The sequence below is a fragment of the Dryobates pubescens genome, chromosome 18 (genome assembly GCF_014839835.1).
Source record: "Dryobates pubescens isolate bDryPub1 chromosome 18, bDryPub1.pri, whole genome shotgun sequence".
In the NCBI taxonomy this organism is placed as follows: domain Eukaryota; kingdom Metazoa; phylum Chordata; class Aves; order Piciformes; family Picidae; genus Dryobates; species Dryobates pubescens.
The window spans coordinates 4,157,146-4,177,818 of NC_071629.1; positions in this window are offsets into that span (position 1 = coordinate 4,157,146).

Here is a 20,673-nt window from a genome sequence, read left to right on the forward strand (position 1 = left end):
GAAATCACAGAGAATTGTCTTAAAGGAAGTCCCTCCTTCCCTCACCCTCTTCCATCTGCAGAACCACCACGTGCAGCTCCTGCCAGCAGCAGAGCCCCAACTTGGGGGCTGATGATGATGGTGGTGGTGGAGGAGGATGCTGTAGCACTGAGGAGATTCTGATGGAGGAGGCAGCTGGGGGGGGGGATGATTTATTTTTTTTTTATTATTATTATTTTGGTTCAGTTTTGGAGGAGAGAAGGAATCTGAGCATGGGGTCAGCCCAGAAGCAAGCTGGCAGCGCTGGTGGCCGTCGCCAGCGCTGCGGCTGTCCCCCCAGGCTGGATTGTGGCTCATTGCTTAGCTCATTGCTGGGGGCGGGGGGTGGGGTGGTGTGTGGGGGTGGGGGAGGGCAACCAAGAAACCTTGTAAATATGTGAAGAAAGGGTGAAATCAGAACTCTCTTGGGTTTTTTGCTGAGCACCTCGGTCTGCTGGGTCCTGAAATGGAGCGTGTCCCTTCAGCCCTGTCCGTTGAAGTTTGGTGAGGTTCTCTTTTCTTTCTCTTTTCTTTATTGTTTTGTTTCATTTTTTGGGGGCCTTTTTTTTTTTTTTTTTTTCCCCTTTCCTCTCCCCCCCCTCTTTCCCCCCCCCCCCTCTTTTGTTTGTGTAAATACTAGTCTTTTTTGGAAGAAATAATGTAAAGATGTTTTGTATAAACTCCGAATTATTTTCTGGTTGCTTTTTCTTAGGAAAAACAAAAACAAAAAAAACACACACAGAGAAAAAAAAAAAACAACAAATGAGAACTTAAAAAAAAAAAAGAAAAAGAGGGAAAAAAAAAAGGCAAAGAAAAAAAAAACCACAAAAAAAGGCAAAGAAACTAAAGAAATGTTAACCACGAGAACGGGTGTTAAAACATTGTCATACGGCGCTCAGCCCCCCTGCAGCTGCCCCACAGGGTGCTGTGCTGGTGTGCAGGCAGGATGGCTCCAGGGGGGGGTCAGGATGGATTTGGGGGCCATCCCCTTGATATCATGCAGGATCTGCTGGGGCCCAAGCAGAGGGCGAGGCTGGGAATGCTGGCTCCTCCTTGGCTCCTTCCCGGCGCGGGCAGCAGGGGTTGGTTGTGCCCCTGGTGCTTGTGGCGTGGGGTTGGAGCTGGCTGATTCCCAGCGGGTTTTTGGCCATCCTTGGTCTAGACAGAGCTTCCAGATCCCTACTCATGGCAGGGTTGGCGCTGGCTCCTTCTTGGTGGATTTCTGACCACCCTGGTTCTGGACAGAGCTTTCTTCACAGGCAAGGGGCTCCCTAACAACAACAACAAAAAAGCATTAAATTTATCTCTTTTAACCAAAAATGCCAAACCTTGGGATGCATAACTGGGAGCAGCATCCCAAGACTGCTTTCCCAGACCTGTGGAGCTGCTCCTCTTGCAGATCCCTTTCCCCAGCTATCTCAATTTGCCACTTGCCAACCACCAGCCCACCGAGGCCTAGTCTCTGCTTGGTGCCCAGGCTGGGGGTGTTGCCTCTCTTAGCAGCACCCTTGGTTTGTGTTTTGAGGGTCCCTGCCCTCAGAGGGGTGGCTGGTGCCTACAGAGCCATCTCTGATGTCACCACCCTGCCTGGCATCTCCCAGTGGGCAACTGGAAGTTCCTTGTAGTCCCAGTAGCTCGCTGGAGCCACTGAACCTGCATTATATCAGCAGAAGGTGAGGAGGGGCTGCCCTGGGGGTCCTCCCTCCCTCTCTCCTGGCTGCTCCTCACACCAGCACCCCCTCATCACGCTCCCACATTTCAGAGCTGTGACCACGTCTCCATCCCATGACGTCGCATCCGCACCCTCGCCACGGCCCCGCATCCCGAGGTGGGATCCACCCCAGGATCCACCAGCTGCTGCCCCAGCTTCCCCCTGTGCCCAGCTGTCTGTGCCACACTGCTGGAGCATCCAGGCTGCCAGATTCTCCTGGTCTGTCCTCCTCTGGGCCTGGAGCCTGGATGTGGCCAGTGCCAGCGCAGGGCACACGGGATGAGGGCTTGGGGGCCTGGGGATTGCCACTGGCAAGCAGGCACCGCACGGCCTGGGGGATGCCAAGGCTTTGGCTGTGGCAGGGAGGGACCCAGACCCTCTGTCCCAGGATCTCCTTGGGGCTTGGCCGGTCCCCAGGGCACATCCCCGAGCAGGGCTCAGCAGTCCCGCAGCGGTTGGCCATGCCGGGCTGCCGGCGGGGCTGGGTGGCGAGGTCCCTTGGGCCGCGCTCCCTGGAGCCGCAGAGGTTTTGTTTCTTCGTGTCATGTTCTTTTTGAATCCTTTCGCCTCCTCCCCAGCTCTCTCCTGCCCAGTAGCATATCATCGGCATCAGTAACCAGCTCTGTGGCACCTCAGCTCCATGGAGCCGTGATGGAACCTGATATATTGTTAAATAAAAGGGTTTTTTTCCTATGGAATCCTGGCTGTCTCCCGTGTGCTTTTTGTTGCTGCCCCACCTTCTCTCACAGCCTGGTCTCAAGAGGGCTGGGACAAGCCTGGAGGAGAGGAGGGCTCAGAGGAGACCTTATTGCACTCTACAGCCCCCTGAAGGGAGGTTGTAGCCAGGAGGGGGTTGGTCTCTTCTCCCAGGCAACCAGCACCAGAACGAGAGGACACAGTCTCAAGCTGTGCCAGGGCAAGTTTAGGCTTGAGATGAGGAGAAAGTTCTTCACAGAGAGAGACATTAGCTATTGGAATGTGCTGCCCAGGGAGGTGGTGGAGTCACTGTCCCTGGAGGTGTTCAAGAGGGGATTGGATGTGGCACTTGGTGCCATGGTTTAGTAGTCATGAGGTGCTGGGTGACAGGTTGGACTTGGATGATCTTTGAGGTCTTTTCCAGCCTTATTGATTCTATGATTCTAAGTCAAGCTGGTGCTGTTCATCACAAGCTCTTCCTCTGCTGCTGGAGGCAGCTCTCTTGGGTGTGCTTTTGGAGGGTTTTGTCCTTGTGCTTGCACCATCTCACATGCTGCAAGTGACTCGATGGACTTAGAGTTGGCTAGGGAGGGATGTCCTTGGGTTTGATGACCTTAAAGGTTTGTTGTGGATGCCTGGGAGTTCTCAAAGTCAGGTTGGATGGGGCCTTGGGCTGCCTGGTCTAGCAGGAGGTGTCCCTGCCCATGGCAGGAGGGTTGGGAGTAGATGATTCTTTGTTAAGGTCCCTTTCACCCCAAGCCAGTCTCTGGTTCTATGATGTTGTGATGCCCCATGCCTGGAAGTGCTCAGGGTCAGGTTGGATGGGGACTTGCACAACCTGGTCTCGTTGAAGGTGTGTGGGGTATGACTAGATGGACTTTGAGGACCCTTCCAGTCTCAGTGATGATTCTGTAACTCCCTTCAGCTAGAGGCTCCTTGGAGGCTAACTGCTCCCTGTGGGTGACCACCCCCCTGCCTGGCTCCTGAGAGCAGAGCTGCTGGCACATTCCTTGCCTCATCATATGTCCTACCTGGTGGTGCCTGTGCCCCAGGAGCTCAAGAGGTTGCTCCTGCCTTTGGAGGCAGGCAGTGCCTCCTGGGATGGCTTTGGGACAGCATTATTCATCCCAGTGAGTGACTGATGGTGATTTATTCATTCCTCAGTGTTCCTTCATTTGATGAGTTATTAAAAAGCCATTTCAGGAACTGTTCTGGCCATAAATCCTGAGCAGATGGTGCTTCTGCCAGCTCCACCATGGGCTCCATCACAGTCACTGCTCTTCATAACCAGCCTTCACGGGGCACTTGGCATTGCTGGGAAGTACCAAGCAGTGAACACACAAGGGATGAGATGTCAGGTGTGGAGGGGAAATGCTCAAGGGGTTCTTCAGTTGCCTTGCTTGGCCTGGAGCTCAGCATTCTGATGCTGGTGGGCTTTTTTGGCACCTCTTTGCTGCAGGGACAAGAGACTTCCTCTCCCTGCTTCCCTGGTGAGTGCAACCCTGTGGCTGTGCCTTATTCCTTCTCTGAGGGTTGAATCTCTTGGGAGCAGCATGGGACAGCACAAGAGGCAGCTCAGGGAATCTGGGATGGCTGAAGAAGGCTGAAGGTCCTGGGAAAGGGCAGTGCTGGAGCCATTGCATTGCTGGATGTGGGATGGTGGATTCAGGACATGGGATGTGGGGGCTCAGATGGAGCAGGGCGATGGAGAAGGGGTCCTCTCCCAGTCATTGCTCAAGGCAATGTGGGGGTGTGAGTGCCAGCCATTGATGTCCCAGGCAGATCTCAGGGTCCAGTAGGGTGGTGTGGAGCCTGGGGCACCATGACCTTGCCAATTTCCTGCCCAGACCAGAAGGACTTTCACCTTAGTGACCTTCATCAACAGGCAGAGGGAAAACCAGGGTGCAGCACAGCACCTGGAGGAGGGGAGCAAGGCCAGCTTCCCTGTGCCTCACCCAGCAGCTGCTGTAGGAGAGGATGGAGTTGGAGCTCTGCCTGCCTGGTATAAACCTTGTCTGCATCCATCCAGGCTGCCTCATCCTTACAACTTCTTTCCTGTGAGGCTGCTGGAGCTCTGGCCCACGCTGCCCAGGGAGGCTGTGGAGTCTCCTTCTCTGGAGAGATTCCAAACCCACCTGGGCATTGTGATCCTGGGCCAGCTGCTGTGGGTGCCCTGCTTTAGCAGAGGGGTTGGATTAGATGCTCCCCAGAGGTTCCTCCCAGTCCCCACCATGCTGGGATTGTGTGATCTGTGGGTGCTGGATTTCCTGGTCACTGCAGGGATGCACAAAAGGATGGGTTGGGTTTATGGGGTCTTGGAGGGGAAATGAGTCTGAGGCACCGAGAGAGGGTGGAGGATGAGCTGCTTCTTGGGCAGTGTGTGAGGGGTGAGAGGCAAGGTGGGCTGAGGAGGTCAAATGCAGCAGGCTGCCTCGCAGGTGTTCAGGGTGCAGGGACCATGCCAAGATGTCTGTGGGAGTGAGCAGGGGCTGCTTGGAATTGGGGTCAGGGTGGGGGGAGTGGGCCTTTGGGTGTGACAGACGTGCTTCTATGTGGTTTGCTGCCTTGGAAATCTTCCTGCTCTGCATGCTTTGATCCCAGTGTGAATTAAATAATGCTTTTAATTTTAAACAGCTTCGCTGGTCCCCGATGCCCAAAGGGTAAAATTGTAAGAGCCAAACTTGCTGGGGCCTGCCAGAGGAGGAGAAAAGCACTTTAACAGGTTCCTGTAACAGCCCATGAGTGGGAGCATGGCAGGTTCCTCCCAGCTCTGGGGCTGCTCCAGGTGGGCTAAGCAAGGGACCCAGCACAGGCTGAGGGACACCCGTGGCAGGGCCTGCTGGGGTGGACTCTCTTGGATCCATGGAATTTCACCCAGTGTCCCTACCCATGGAATCATTTTGGTTGGGAAATGCCTTTAAGATCACTGAGCCCAGACATTATCTAACTCTAGCAAGCCTGGTGCTAAAGTCTGTCCATCTGTGTGCCTCCAGGCTGCTGCTACCACGGGGCATGGCTATGATGGAGATGAATCATCCCTGTGGCTGCAGGCTTTGGGGAGCTGCTGCACTCCGCTCCTCCTCCTCACACCCTACTACAAGGTCCTTCAAAAGTCATGGAGCTTGGAAGGGCTTTACCTGGGAGCATCCTCAGCTCTGGCTGAGGTGGGAAGAGGAGGAGGCCAGCGCCCATGGGGACACGAGATGTGATGCCTTTGCTCCCAAGGGCTGGCTGGTTGCAACAGGGCTCAGCAGGATCCTGCCCAGGAGCCTTTAGATCTGGAAAGTTCATTACAGCTGCAAAGCTGCTGATGTTTTTGGCTGTCTATCAGGACTGGGGAAGATATTTTAATTATTTAACATAAAGGGGCTTTCTGTCAAGTTTATTAACTCACCCCTGGCCGGGTCCTCTCGGGTCTGAAGCAGCTGCCAGGAGCGTTCGCAGCAGCTGGGTGCTGAGTGCAGGAGCCAGCGTGGGGGTGGCATGGCCAGGGTGGCCCTTCATGTGTGCCTGCTCTGCTCCATGTAAGGGGGAGCCCGTGTGAGAACCACCTCTTTAGCCTGGTTGAATGATGGGAAACTCAAACTACCTCGGTGGTGGGTGATAAAGGAATAACATCTGCAGCACTTCCATCTCTGGGCTGAGGCCCAGCTGGAGATAAGGCATTGGGCTGTGGGGCTTGGGCTGAGCCCTGACATGAGGAGCTCGTGGGATGCCCTGTGGGACTGCTGGGAGGATGTGTGGTAGGGCTGCAGCATCGCCTCTCACACCACAAACCCCACAGCACCCCTGTGCATTATGGACAAAGGTCCAAGCAAAGGCTTGGCCACCTCTGGCATCCTCTGTCCTCATGGCCACAGCCTCGCATACCAGTGGAGCCATGTTGCCTGGCAGCAACCTCCCTGAATGGAGAGCAGACCACAGAGAGAGACTTGATGCTTTTCAGATGTGTTTGGTGTATTCCAAACTCTCCGTTGCTGTAGGTGCCTCCCAGTGTGCCAAGGGCTTTGAGCAGGGGAGACAGCAGCACCAGGGGCCCTGAGCCTGCAGCCATGGCTCCATGCACCTCTGCTGCCTGGTGCTTTGCAGCTGCACCCATCCTCTCCACTCCTCACCCTGTGATTTTTGCCTTCCCTGGAGTTTCCCTCTCCCAGCAGCAGCTGCTGTGGGATCAGCCAGCCCCAGGAGGCACTGGGAACAGAGCCTGAGCACTGGTGCCTCCAGCCTCCTGCTCATCCCTGCCACGCATTGCCTTGGGGTCTCCAAGGCTGGGCAGGGCAGCACAGCCACAGTTCTTAGGCTGCTCCAGGTTCCTTCTCCATTGTCACGCTGTTCTACCTCCCTTTCCGGGACACAAGCTGCCCAGCCCAGCCCTCCTTCAGCATTTCCACTCCAAGGGGAGCATCTGAAACCCCCCAGCCTGTAGGAACCTGTGTAACAGCAATGCCTTTTAACAGCCCTTGGCTGGGCCAGCTGCTGCATGGAGGACAGGGAAGTTTATCCTTGTTTTCCCTGTAGTCCATCCAAAATAACTAACAGGTTCCCCTGGTCGAGGCGCTGGGCTCTTCTCCCGGCCAAGCTTTCTGCAGCATCCACTCACGCTCCTGCACCTGGCTTCCACGCTGGCCCGCAGAGGAGCCTGCAAGATCCATCAGGCTGTCGTGGAATGCAACGAGTCCCAGGGGCTCTGTAATGAGAGCAATAACGGCCAGGCACCGGAGAGCCGTTTGTCACCGGCCCATCGTGCAGGGACAGTGCCGGGGCGTGGGGGACCGGCGCTCCCTGCCCCGGGGCTGGCTGGTCACAGAATCACCAAGGGCTGCTGCTGGCTCGCCCTGCACCTCTGCCTGGGAGAGGAGGAGGAGGAGGACGTGGATGCCAAGGCAGCGGGTGAGGATCCAGCGCTCGCTCTGTGTTTCTGCGCGGCAGCCATCGAGCGGCATCGTCCTTCGTGATGGCGAAGCCATCTGTGCCCCAAGGCACAGCAAAGCTGTGGCGAGAGGAAAGCCAGCCCAGGCTCCACACAAAGGAGCAGCAGTTCTCTGGAGCTAAACCCAGCTGATCTCCAGCGCTCCAAGAAAGGAGTCACATGCTGCCAAGGGCTCTTTTTTCCGCAGGCCCGAAGCCAGGGTGATGGCTGCAGCCTTGTTCCTCTGGCAGAGCTTCCAGCATCCTGAAATGGCTCTTCCCTGGATGTGGAAGCCTGTGTGCAAGGAGGGAAGAGCCACGGGACACACACTGCCCCTGCAACAATCCTCCCTGCAGCCTGATGGGACAACCGTGTGGAGAGGACTGGGCTGGCAGGGCAGCAGGGCTGAGAAAGGGAAAAGACCTTCTGGAGGGTGCTGGAGAGCCAAGGAGGGAGGAGGTGGTGAGTTTGCTTCCAAGGGGATAAATCCAGTAGTTTCTCATTTGTTAGAAAAGGAATGAAAACAAGTGTTGCTCTACAGCAAACGTCAATTAATTATGTGCAAGGTTTTCATGTTGCTGAAACCCAACCCTTGGAGAGGGTCCCCTGGCTGCTGGAGCAGGGTCTGAAGGAAACACTGAGCTTTGCCTTTTTCTTGTCTTGCTGGAGGATGAAAGGTGAATGTGAAATGTCTGTGCTGAGGCCACCCTGCGAGCCTGGGTGTGGGGATCCTGCTTGTCTGCCAGCCTGGGATGGGGCTTTACCCCTCTTCCTCGAGTGCCCCGTGCCTCTGCCTCTACAGCAGCAACCCTGGGTGCAAAGGGAGGTAAGGGCACTGGGGTGTGCCTCGAGGGGCTGAGGTGTGAGCTGTGCACCCATCACTTCATCCCATCCCACAGAGAGATGTGGCTGAGCCTTTCCTGCCACCTCCTGCATCCCCAAGGCCAGCACCCAGAGCACAGGGGAGGACACAATTTGGGCAGAGGCGTGACATAGAGCTGTGTGTTGGGGTGATGCCAGGCAAACCTCCCATCCCCATCCCAGTGATTTCCTCCTGCCTTGGACCCACTCTCCCTTCCCTGGCTGAGTGAGGCTTTGGTTTCAGCTGGGTTCTCCCCCCCCCCCAACCCCCGCCCCCTAATTCCTGCAGCCTGGTGTAATCCTCCTGAGTGATCCCAGCGCCAGGATCCTGCTGGAAACTGGCTCTTGCTGTGGCTCTGGGGTCTTTGTAAGGTAGCTGAGCCAGAACAAAAAGAGATGGCAATTCAGAAAGGCAGGGGCTAGGGAGGCTTTGCTCTGCCCAGGCTGGGGGGATGAGGACAGGGGACCTCAGGTGGGGACTCGGCTGGTGTCTGGCATAGGGTGGAAAAAGCCCCAGTTCCCACCAGGTGCTGGAGTGGAGCTGGCCCCAAGGTGTGGGTGCCCATGTAGCAGGAGGCAAGGGGCTTCTCTCTGTGCTCAGGCCATGCCCTGGCTGGGGGTGGGCTTCTCCAGGGTCTTTGTCCCTACAGTGCAGGGGTGGTGTGGATGGAGCTGGGGGAGGGATGCAGGGAAATGTGGGGAGATGGATCGGCGTGTGAAGTGGCAGCGTGTTGCCAGAGCCAGGAGCACAAAGGCAGCTGCCTGCCAGGTTTATTTTCCTTTGCATTAATGAGAGAAAAGTGCCAAGAGGTTTCCTGCTGCCCTGGCCCTGTGATGGGGCTGCCTGGGCTGTTGGCAGGTGGCTTGTGCCCAGCCCTGCCCACTGGCCCTGCCCACTGCTCTGTAAGACTGGTGCTGCCCACCTTGGATGGGACAGTCTGGGCACTGGCTTGCTCTCGAGCAAGAAGGTGCCATTTCCCTGGCTGCCCCTGGAGCAATGCTTGGCATGGTGCTCAGTCTTGGACACTGGAGCTGGCCAAGGAGCAGGCACTGGAGGCTGTGATCTCCCAGCACCAAACCTGCAGCTTCTGGGCAGTTGGTGCCCGACTCTGTGCCCGCAGCATCCCAAACCCATCCCATGCTCAGAGCTGCCTGTGCCTGTTGCAGGCCATCCACAAGCAGTGGTGGGAAGCAAGTGGAGGGCACGGCACGGTGCAGGGTGGTGGAGGAAGCTGTGTGGCATGATGTTCCAAGCAGACACATCTTGGTGCATGCCAGCAGCATCCCAGTGAAGTTTTTCACCTTCACCTGTGGGCAGCCCTGCTTCACCTTCAGCATGACCTTGGCCAATTCCCAACTAGCTCCGTGTGCCAGGGCAGCAGGCTCTTGCAAGGGTGTCAGCTCCCATCCCTGTATGACTTTAGACAGGCTCTAAATGGAAAAGCAGATGGTAAGAAAGATGCAGGATGAGCTTCAGCATCCTGCTGCTTCATGTAGTAAAGGTGTTGGATGTTCATTGTGTGCTTAACGGCCCAGCCTGGGGAGGAACGCTGAGGAGCCAGCAGCTGCATCACAAAGAGAGCCCAAGGGTGAAGATGGACCTGTGCTACCCGGGAAAAAGGCTTCCCAGGGAATGGATGGGGATGGCTGAACTTCATCCCAGCAGAAGAAGGCAGCTCCAGGCAGGCAGAGAAGGGTGTGTGGGTCCTGCTGTTTCTTCCCATCTCTGCCTGTCCTTCCCCCTCACACCTCCTGCTCCCACCCATGAACCCAGGGCTGCAGCCTTGCCAAAACCTGACGCCTCTCCTCTCCCCTCCCCGGACTTCCAATAATAATCCCGGTGCCTGCTGGGCTTTGCTGCTCTTGGACGCCGGCAGTGGGGCTGGAGCGGTGGCCACGTAAGGCGATACTCCGGCGAGAGCCGCCGCTGAACAAAGCCTCACTGTCTGCCAGCCGCCCGGCTCCCCCCGGACCCCCAGCGCCCGCCACGGGGTCAGCAGGAAATTAATCCCAGCCCGGGGTGAACGGGTTAATGAATGCTGATTTTACAAACACTGCCCGCTATCCTTCCCCCAACTAATAGAGGGATAATTAGCTCTTAATAAATGGGAAAGATGAGCCCTGGGCTGTCCTGGGCAGGGGTGTGAAGGGCTGGGCGGCTGCGGGCTGGGCTGGGCAGTGCCTGGCAGCTGAGGGCTGGGAGTTTTATCCTGCACCTGGGTGAAGGACCTGGGCAGCGTGCACCTCACCTGCAGCTCAAAAGCAGCAAAGCCTGGGTGTCAGGAGGATGCTTTTTGTCCCATGTCCTGCAGCTCAAAGACAGTGAAGCCTGGGTGTCAGGCTTCCCCTGTGCTGCAGGATTGATGTGATGCCAAGGTGTGTGTGGGGGGAACCCAAAAGGGTTATCTTTAATTTTCACACTGGTGTAATTTTAGGCAAGTCATTTATACCAATTCATAGGCAAGACAGGCAGTAACAAGTGATAGAACAAGAGGAAATGGCTTCAAGTTGCACCAGGGGAGGTCTAGGTTGGATATTAGAAACAATTTCTTGGACCAGGCTGCCTGGGACAGTGGTGGAGTCCCCAGCCCTGGAAGGATTTACAAGCTGTGGAGATGTGGTGCCGAGGGATGTGGTTTAGTGGTGACCTGGCAGTGCTGGGTTAACTGTTGGCCCTGATGATCTTAAAGGCCTCTTCCAACCTAAATGCTTTCTGGGGAGTTCCCAGACCTGTCTGGTTGTGATCCTGGGCAACCTGCTGTGGGTGACTCTGCTTTAGCAGGGTGGGGTTGGACTGGATGATCCCCAGAAAGCCTTCCCAAGCCCTGCCACGCTGGGCTTCTGGGCTTCTGTATACACTACATGTACTGAAGTTTCCCCCTTAGGCTGTGTCACCCTCCAGCTCCTCATTCAGGGACCTGCAAGGGGCTAATTGGCTGCCTGGCTATGGGGGGGTGGGGTGGTGGTGGTCATAGAATCATTGAGCCATAGAATCAACCAGGTTGGAAAAGACCTCAGAGATCATCAAGTCCAACTTATTACCTAATACCTAGCACCTCCTGACTAACTAAACCATGGCTTCAAGGGGGTGCCTTGCCCAGCTCCCCTCTCCCAGCCCGGATGACGGGAGCTGCTTCGCTGCAGCCGCTTTTGCTCCTAGCAGAGCAGGGAGAAACCTTTGTGATAAATGCTTTGCTCCACCAAAAAAAAAAAATCTGCACTTTTGGAGCAGCCCTGAACTATTCAGACATTCTGGGTCCCTGGCCAAAAGAATGGATTCTTATAAATAGGAAAATGTCTCCCTGTGACGGGTCTGAAATGAAATATTCCCGAGCCCAGGAGCAGGAGATCAGGTTAAGCTCTGTGGAACGTTTCTTTTCTTAAGGGGCAACTCTCCCTTCCCCAAACAAACTTTGCTGGGGTTTTTGGGGCCATGCTTAATGCTTGTTTGTTTGTTTACCCTGGTGGAGAGGCTTTGGTGGTGGTTCTTGGTTGCTCAAAGAGAATTGGCGTGTAGGAAACCCCAAACTGGTTCTTTTCACAGTTGTTGGTGCAGTGAGTTGTTCTCCCTTGTTGATGGTGTGCTGCTGCCTGGTTTAACCCAGGAAAAAGGGATGGGGGGGAGATTTGTTTCCCACTGCTGGCTCATTTGGGGTTGCTTGGTTGGGTTTTGGAGGGTTTTTATTAGGATAGGATAGGATAGGATAGGATAGGATAGGATAGGATAGGATAGGATGGGATGGGATGGGATGGGATGGGATGGGATGGGATAGGATAGGATAGGGTAGGGTAGGATGGGATAGGGTAGGATAGGATAGGATAGGATAGGATAGGATAGGATAGGATAGGATAGGATAGGATAGGATAGGATAGGATAGGATGGGATAGGGTAGAATAGAAATAGAAATAGAAATAGAAATAGAAATAGAAATGATAGAAATAGAATTAACCAGGTTGGAAGAGACCTTTGAGATCATCAAGTCCAATCTATCACCTATCACAAATCAGCTAAACCATGGCACCAAGCACCCCATCCAGGCTCTTCCTAAACACCTCCAGGGGTGGTGACTCTACCACCTCCCTGGGCAGCACATTCCAATGGCCAATCTCCCTCTCTGGGAAGAACTTCTTCCTAACATGCAGCCTAAACCTCCCCTGGCACAGCATGAGACTGTGTCCTCATGTTCTGGTGCTGGTTGCCTGGGAGAAGAGACCAACCTCCTCCTGGCTACTATGGTGGAGAAGCCTTTGGTGAGGAGGGCACTGAGTGGTGCTTGGTGGGATCATAAGATCATAGAATGGTTTGAATTGGAACACTGGAACACATTGCCCAGGGAGTTGGTCAAGGCCCAATCCGTGGAGATATCCCAGGTGAGGCTGCACAGGGCTCTGGGCAACCTGATCTTGTTGAGGATGCCCCTTCTGCCTGCAGGGGGGTTGGGCTGGATGACTTTGGAGGTCCCTTCCAACCCAAACCATTCTATGATACTCTGGTGAAAGGGACCTTAAAGAGCATCTAGTTCCAACTCCCTAGCACCTTCTGCTAGACCACTTTGCTCTCGTGTGTCCTCTGTGGCAGAGAAGGTCTTGGCAGGGTGGGCAGTGGGTGATGCTCTGTGGCATGTGTGTCCCTGTGGTGGAGGAACTCTTGGCACGGCGGGCAGCAGGCGATGCTCGGTGGGGTGTACGTCCTCCGTGCTGGAAAAGCTCCTGGCAGGGCAGGTGATGGATGCTGCTGCACGGGGACCAAACCCTGGGCTGCTGTGTGAGCCCAGCCTGACCCCCTTCTCCCTGCCTGCACCCTGCCCGCCTGCATGGGCGCAGGCAGCGCTGCCTAACGCGGGCTGGCAGCTGCTGCCGCCGGCTCCCCGGGGAAACTGGGCTGCCCGAGCTGACGAGATGCAGCCTGACGGCCTGGCCACGTTATACAATGGGCTGTGGCAGGGAGGCAGGGCGCTGCCAGGGCAGGAGGGGGCTTCCTGCACCCCCCTGCGAACTGCTGGGCAGCATCCTGCCCACTGCTCTGCCAGCTGCTTCTGTCTGTGGGGCTTCCCAGGAGAATGCTCTGGTGGTCACTCAGGGTGCTGTGGTGGTCACTGAGTGTGGTCACTCAGGGTGTTCTGGTGGTCATTGAGGGTTCTGTGGTGGTCATTGAAGGTGCTGTGGTGGTCTCAGAGGATGCTGTAGTGGTCATTCAGGGTGTTATGATAGGCATGGAGGATGCTGTGGTGCCACTCAGGGAGCTGTGATGGCCACTGAAGGTGCTGTGATGGTCATTAAGGATACTGTGATGGTCATTGAGGCTGCTGTGATGGTCACTGAGGACGCTCTGCCACTCACTGGCCTTATGGGCTGGAAGGATCTGAACCATGTCTGATGGAGAAAGATGTTGGAGGAGGAAGCTCTGCCTGTGCCTGGGTAACAAAAGGCCCTTTGAGCCCACTCCTGACATCTGCCCAGGCCTCGGTCGTGCTGGACCAGCAACTTTGCAGCACTTCCCAGCATCCCTGGGTGTCCCCCAGGACCAGCTCCGCTGGTGTGACAGGCGTGAACGCTGCAGCAGTGACATGGCTACGTGCCCTCATTCTTCACAGTGGCCTCTGTGTGCAACTTTTAATTGCTTTTGTGCCGTGGGTGGTGAGCCTGGCTGCCCAGGCTCCGCGGCGCCAGGGGACAACCCGCTCTCCCTCGCTATTGTTAGCGCTGACAGCCCCCCGCGTCCTGCTGAGCCAGGATGCTCCAAAGGGACCCCAAAGCCAGGCAGAGAGCAGCCCCCCGCCTTGGAGGACCCAGGCACGGAAGGCAGAGGTGCCTCTAGGTCAATCCAAGCTCAGAAGAGCATTTAGAACCCTTCCCATCCTCTCTTTCCCCACATCTGCTGTCCCCAGCCCTGGGCTGATGGCAAGAGCTGAGCTGGTGATGGCAGGGAGCAGGAGCGGTGGGGGAGATGCTCATGGCCAGCTGAAGATCTCTCTCTCTCCAACGCCTCACTGGACTTGGCCAGGCTGTAGGCATAAAATATGAGTTCAGCTCTGTCCCGTTGGCCAAGGGACAAGCTATCAGCTGGCAGGGGAGGGAAGGGGTGATGGGAAGGGGCTGTGGGAGCATGGGGTGCCGGCACAGTGAGCCCCCACAGTTCTCCTCCTCCCTGGCCTCCAAATGCTCACCCCTGGAGTGAAACTGTGGGCTCCTTCCGGGAGGAGCAGAAGGGCCCCGCAGCTCTCAGCAGCCTCCTTGGCCGGCAGCTCGGCCACCTGGAAGACGGCAGGAGTCAGCCTGGTTTGGAGCGGGTTGGACCCTTCTCCCCACCCAGTCCTTCTTCTTGCACATGCCCTGGCGTCGACTGGGGGCCAGGTCCTGCTTTGCCACTGCTGGAGGGTGAATTTTGGGCAGGTGTGTCCTAGGATAGGGTCGCTCTACCTTTGCTGTGAGATCGAGCCTCTCCTTCCCACTCAGACCCCTCTCTCAAGAGGTAGTGAGAAGGAAGTGTGGGAAGGACCAGCCCTGCTGATTCTGCCCTTGGCACAGGGTTCTGGTGACTGGTTGGAGGTGGGTGATGGTGAGATGTGGCTGTTCCATATCCTGAGCAGCTTGAGACCCCAACGAGGCTGTCAGCACAGGAACAGCCCCTGCTGTCATCCCTTGTGCGAGGTGATGAGCAGGATGCTCCTGCATGCATGTCTCACAGCATGGTCCCTGGCTGTGCCATGGGGCTGTCAGCCCTTCTGGCAGTGGGTCTGGCTCCAGATCTGTGCCCTGAGCCCCACAGGAGCTCCAGCAGCCCCAGCCAGGACCTTTCACAGCAAATCTCACTGTGAGTCCAGGACCAGAGCATGCTGAGGCATGTGGCGAGGAAGCTGAGAGACCTGAGGAGCCCCTGGAAGACTGTGACAGCTCTTGAGCCCCATGCAGCTTCTGCTCACTGTAATTAGTGTTACTGGGGATTTCAACCTCTCCTCCACTCCCTGCTGCTCCATGAAGCGTGTCTAGGCTCTGTGATCCACAGCTGGTGGCTTCCAGCTTGCTCTTCCTTTTAAGGCTGAGGCAAACAGGTCTTTTATTATGATTTATAGCAGGGAGCTGGGATGACCTCCCCCCTGTTCTCCTCTCCCTTCAGGACTTTATGTGGTGGCTGCTTGGCTCAGGGAAAGCAGAGCTGTGACATGCTTTGTTGTGTAGCCACCAAGCCCCTGCCCCATGCCCAGGTTTGGGACAGTGACCTGCAGGCAAGGTGCCATCCTCCATCACAGGGACCACGTGAAATGTTTTCCCTCTTGGCTCTTTCAAGCTGTGGAAGTGTCAGAGTCCTTCCCAGAGCCCAGTGGTAAGAATGAACATGATCCAGCCACGTGCTGCTCTGTTGCCACCCTCTAACCCTGCCCACCAGCCAGCACTGGGCATGCTGTTCCCAGGATGGATGGCACAGGAGCAGGGTGCTGGCACAGCTCCTTCCCTGGCTGTGGATACCCCCAGGGCAGGCAAAATCACTGGAGATGCTGCACAGGGCTGGGAGAGAGCAACTGTGTGCACAGCTGCAGGGAAGGAAGCCCTGCTCCCATGACACGTTTGAGGGCAGGAGAGGAGGTTTCAGCTAAGATGCTGCCACGACCATGGGGCAGCTGAGCTCAGGGTTTGGATGCTGATGGCCCTGGCTGATGGTCTGGCTGCTCACCAGCACCAAAGCCAAATAGCAGGAACTGATCTGACCTGGAAATCATGAAGAGGCAGTGCCAGACAGCCTGCTGAGGAGAGCTGTGTGGTCCTCGCTGTATTCATCCTGTCCTGCAGTTCTGCAGAGCAGCTCTTGTCTGAGTGGCACCAGCCTTAGAATCAGAGTCACAGAATTGGTTTGGTTGGAAGAAACCTTTAAGATCCTCAAGTCCAACTGCTTCCCAAAGTAGGCTCCTGATGGCAAGAGTCATGGTGAACAGATAAAGCCTTCCTGTCTCCAAGACCATTGCAGATGATGGAGCATGTGGAGAGAGAGAGCAAGAAAAGCTCTGCCAGGAAAAGGAGAGCAGAGGAGGAGGCACAGAGAGATCTTTCTCTATGGAAGCAGGGATGTGTAGGAACACACTTTCAAGGAACAGAGTTGGAGATGGGGAAGGACAGGGATGACAACACTTCAGTGTCTGAAACGCTTCCAGGGAGGAGCTGTAGATGTCTCAACCCTGGAAGTATTTAAGATCAGACTGGATGAGGCTTTGAGCAACCTGGTCTAGTAAGAGATGTCCCTGCACATGGCAGGGAGATTGGAACTAGATGATCTTTCAGGCCCCTTCCAACTAAAGCCATTCTGTAATTTTATGATTCTCTGAGTCTATGATTCTCTGATTCTCTGACTTAGTGACTCCACGAGTCTGTGTTTCTGTGATTCTGTGAGTCTATGGTTCTAGCAGTCTATGACTTTGTGATTCTGTGACTCTATGTTTCTGTGATTTTATGATTCTCTATGATTCTGTGGCCATCCCCAACTCTCCCCCCAGTTCTGACAGGGAGGTTTCTCCCCTGCTTGGATGCAGGGAGTGGAATGCAGAGGATCCATGAGGACTGTGCCCAGTGGAGAGAGCAACTGGGTGGCTGGAGGAAGGGGAGCCTTGCTGCCCCAGTACTTTTTAGGGTAGGATAGGGAGATTCAGCTGAGATGCTGCCACGGCCATGGGGCAGCTGAGCTCGGGGTTTGGGTGCTGCTGGCCCTGGCTGATGGCTTGCCAGGTTGCCAGCACTGAAGCCAAACAGCAGGAACGAATCTGGCAGGGAGGTTTCTCCCCTGCTTGGATGCAGGGAGTGGAAAGCAGAGGATCCACAAGGATTATGCCCGGTGCAGAGGCTGTCAGCAGATGCTGGGACCAAGCTTGACATCTGCCTCGCTGCCCATCCTCACTGCAGCTCCCGTCTGTCCCGGAGCCCCGGCTGCCGTGTGAAGGAATGTTAATAAGTGCCGAAACGAGAGAATACAACTGTAATTGCTGCCCCTCCCCAGCACACGTCGGCTGCTGGGTTGATGTAAGGGCCTCTTTGTGCTGAGTCGGGAGCAACAGGAGCTGCGCTGTCGCCCGCGCTCGGAGCCGCGGTGCCGGCTAATTGCAGGTGTATCGCTCTGCCCGGCTCTCTCCGGAGGTGCTTAATTGGAAACACTTGCAGGGATCACAGCCGGTAGGATGCTCGGGGCTCCGGCAGCACCACAGTGCTGGCCACTGCTCCCTGGCTGCGCTGGATGCTGCTGGGGAAGCTCCGATTCCAGCTGGATGGGAGTGGAACCCTGTGCTGCTAGAGCCCCTGTGCCCAAGTGTGGAGGGCTTTATTTGTGGCCAGCAGGACCAGGGTAGTGATCATCCCCCTGTATCAAGCACTGGTCAGGCTGCACCTCAATACTGGGGTCAGTTTTGGGCCCCTTACTAGGAGAAGGACATGGAGGTGCTGAAATGTGTCCAGAGAAGGGCAATGAAGCTGATGAAGGATCTAGAGCACAAGTCCTGTGAAGAGCAGCTGAAGGAACTGGAGTAATTTAGTCTGGAATAAAGGAGGCTGAGGGGAGATCTTGCTTTCTGTGGCTCCCTGAATGGAGGATGGAGCAAGGTGAGGGTTGGTCTCTTCTCCCAAGGAACAAGCAACAGGAAACACCCTCAAGTCGTGCCAGGGAAAGTTTAGGTTAGAGATGAGGAACAATTTCTTCCCCCAAAGGGTTTTCAAGTCCTGGAGCAGGCTGGCCTAGGGCAGTGGTGGCGTCCCCATTGTTGTTTAGGGATTAAAAGCCAAGTAGATGTGCTGAGGAATGTGGTTTAGTGGTGACTTGGCAGTACTGGTTTAATGGTTGGACTTGATGATCATGAAGGTCTTTTCCAACTGAAACAATTCAGTGATTCTAGCTTGCAAAGATCAGGAAAATAAGGAACTAAAAAGAGGCAAAGTTTGATTCACGGGGATTGTCCTGGTGGGCACCACTCTATTTCTCCTGTGTATAAGCAGTGCCAGACCAGGAGGTTTGAAGCCAAGTGATGATCTGGGCTCTCTCCAGAGCCTTGTTTCCAATTCAGTCCTCTAAACCAGATCCCAGAATCCTTGTCCTTCTTCCCTCACTCAAAGCCAGCTGAGTCCTGTGGCTGCTCATCCTCCTCCTGCCTGTGCCTGGCACCGGGTACCAGCAGCAGGGATGGTGGCTCTGGCTGTGCCACACTTCTCCCATCTGTCCCTTCTCCCAGCTCCTCTCACCCCTGGCTGTAAATTCAGCTCTGTTCCTGGCAGCACAAGGGGCTGGGGGCTGTGATTTACCATTGCTTAATTGACACGAGCAGTGCTACCCTCACCCCGTCCCTGCCGCTGCTTTAATGACCTACTTTGAATCCAGGCACTGGGATAAATTAGAGGCAGAAAAGGCCTGGGAGAGGTTTTGTTTGGCTTTTCTTGGGTGTTTTTTTTTCCAGCTTGGGCATCTGGGAGCTCCCTCAGCTCTTGGGGACTCTTTAAACCCTGCTCCTTGAAAGACTCCCCCAGAACAGCTTCTCCGCCGCGCTCTTTATTGCTGTGATTAAGCTTCTCTCCCCACCCCTGTATCAAATCCAGCTGCAGAGCTGAAGAGATTCTTGGCAGGAGACTCAAGACAGAAACAATACTTCAAGTGGAGAAGGGGAGGGGGGGGGCGGGGGGAGGCAGGGGCCAGAGCTCTTCCCAAAGCCCTGGAGAGCTGTGGGGCTTCATTAAGGGGATTTTTGCAGCCTGTGGTCAGAAAATCCTTCAACTTTGTAGCTATAAAAAGTAAACTTCTGTAATCTGTTTTACCCAAGCAAATTAATGTGAGCACTTCGTGGCTGGTGCCTTGGCCCTGTCGATCTGTGCATCACCTGAGTGAGGCAGCATGCCTGCTCCTGGCGTGTCCCCATGTCCCCAGCCCTGGGAATTTCCCCTCTGCCCTGGGCTCTGCCACGCAGGAGCCCTGCCATGAGAAAATACTTCGAGCAGAGACTCAGCAGAGCTGGGCAGAAGGTGGGAAGTAGGGAAAGCATCCACCAAGGACACAATTCCCCCTGTACCAGTCCCTGCTGTATTCCCCAGGGATTTGCTCTGTGCACATCACTGCTGCCAAATGTCCTCAGGATGCTGAAGGTACCCAAAGACCCAGGAGATGCATTTGGAGAGCAAGGATTGTCCCAGCTGCTGAGGTGAGGTCCTTACCCCCTTGCTGGGCTCTGCATGGCTAAGGACTGCTCAGGTGGCTGCAGGGCACTGAGGGATGGGTGACACTCTCTGCACATCGTGGCGAGGAGAGGCTTTGGGTTGCTCAGGGAGATGGTGCCTACAGGAACCTTTCAGGCCTTGGCGCTGCAAATGGGAAGTGGATGGTAGTAGGGTTGGGGACAGGAAAGGGTAATAAAAAGCCATCAGTTAGCTTGCTAAGGAGGGAGAGCAGCAGATCCTTGTCAGTGGTTGCCCATCAGGACAAGACCTGGCTGGGTATGTGAGAAGTGGCCCCACCACGATGTGCAGCTCCTTGGTGGGACATGTGGCTACCAAAGACCCCATGATCAATAGGCAGCTGGACAACAGCACACAAGATAAGAGCCAGGAGGGTTTGTAAGCACAGTGCTGGAAATATTGCTCAGTCTAGGAGGGTGTCAGAGCCTTCTCGAGGTGACCATGTGTTGGTGCTAAGGGCTTCCCATGGTACTGGAGGGAAGAGAAGCTGGGGAGAAGAAGATCATGGGCATCTGCAGCCTGTTTCGGAGGTGAGGCCGCCTGGGGCGAGAGGCAAGAGCAGGCCCAGTGCAGGAATGAATGTGAGAACAGCAGACTTTGCTCTGGGTGGGGAATCACCCAGGGATTAAAGGTTTAATAAGATCAGAGGGACAAAGCAATAATTAGCCTAAATTATGCTGTAATTTAGGAAATTAAAAACAAAGCCTCTAATGTCAGAGTAATAACTACGCCAGCAGAGAGGGGGAAGAGATGAGGAGCAAAGGGGGACGTGACGACTCGGGGCGAGGAAATCGGAGGAGCGGCCGCCGCAGAGAGCCGCAGGGCTGAGGGAGGAGGGGCAGGAGCAGCTCAGCCGGGGGGCTCGGCTCTGGGACCCCTCGGCGCTGCGCTGGGTGTGCAGGCTGGGGCAGGCACATGGGTGCAGCCCTCGCCTTCGCCTGCCTGCCTGCAAGGAACGGGTGGTGGGTGGGTGGTGGGGCTGCAGCTCACCCCCTGGCTCCTCGCTGTGGGCAAGAAGGTGCCAGCACCATGCGGCTGGGACCCCAGTGGTGTGCTTCTGCTCCCCATTTCCGTCAGCTTGGCATGGCATGTCCCCTCTGCACCCTTCTTGGGGAGCTGCTGGTCACCAAAAGCCTCCTTGGTGCATGGAAGCCCAACCCTCACCCGCTGCCAGCAGCTCACCCAGGGTCCAGCTCCACTCAGCACCGGGGTTTGCCGAGGTCCTGCAGCAAGGGCTGCCTGGGCACACTCTAGGACACCCCTGCTTCCCACTGCACCCTGAGCT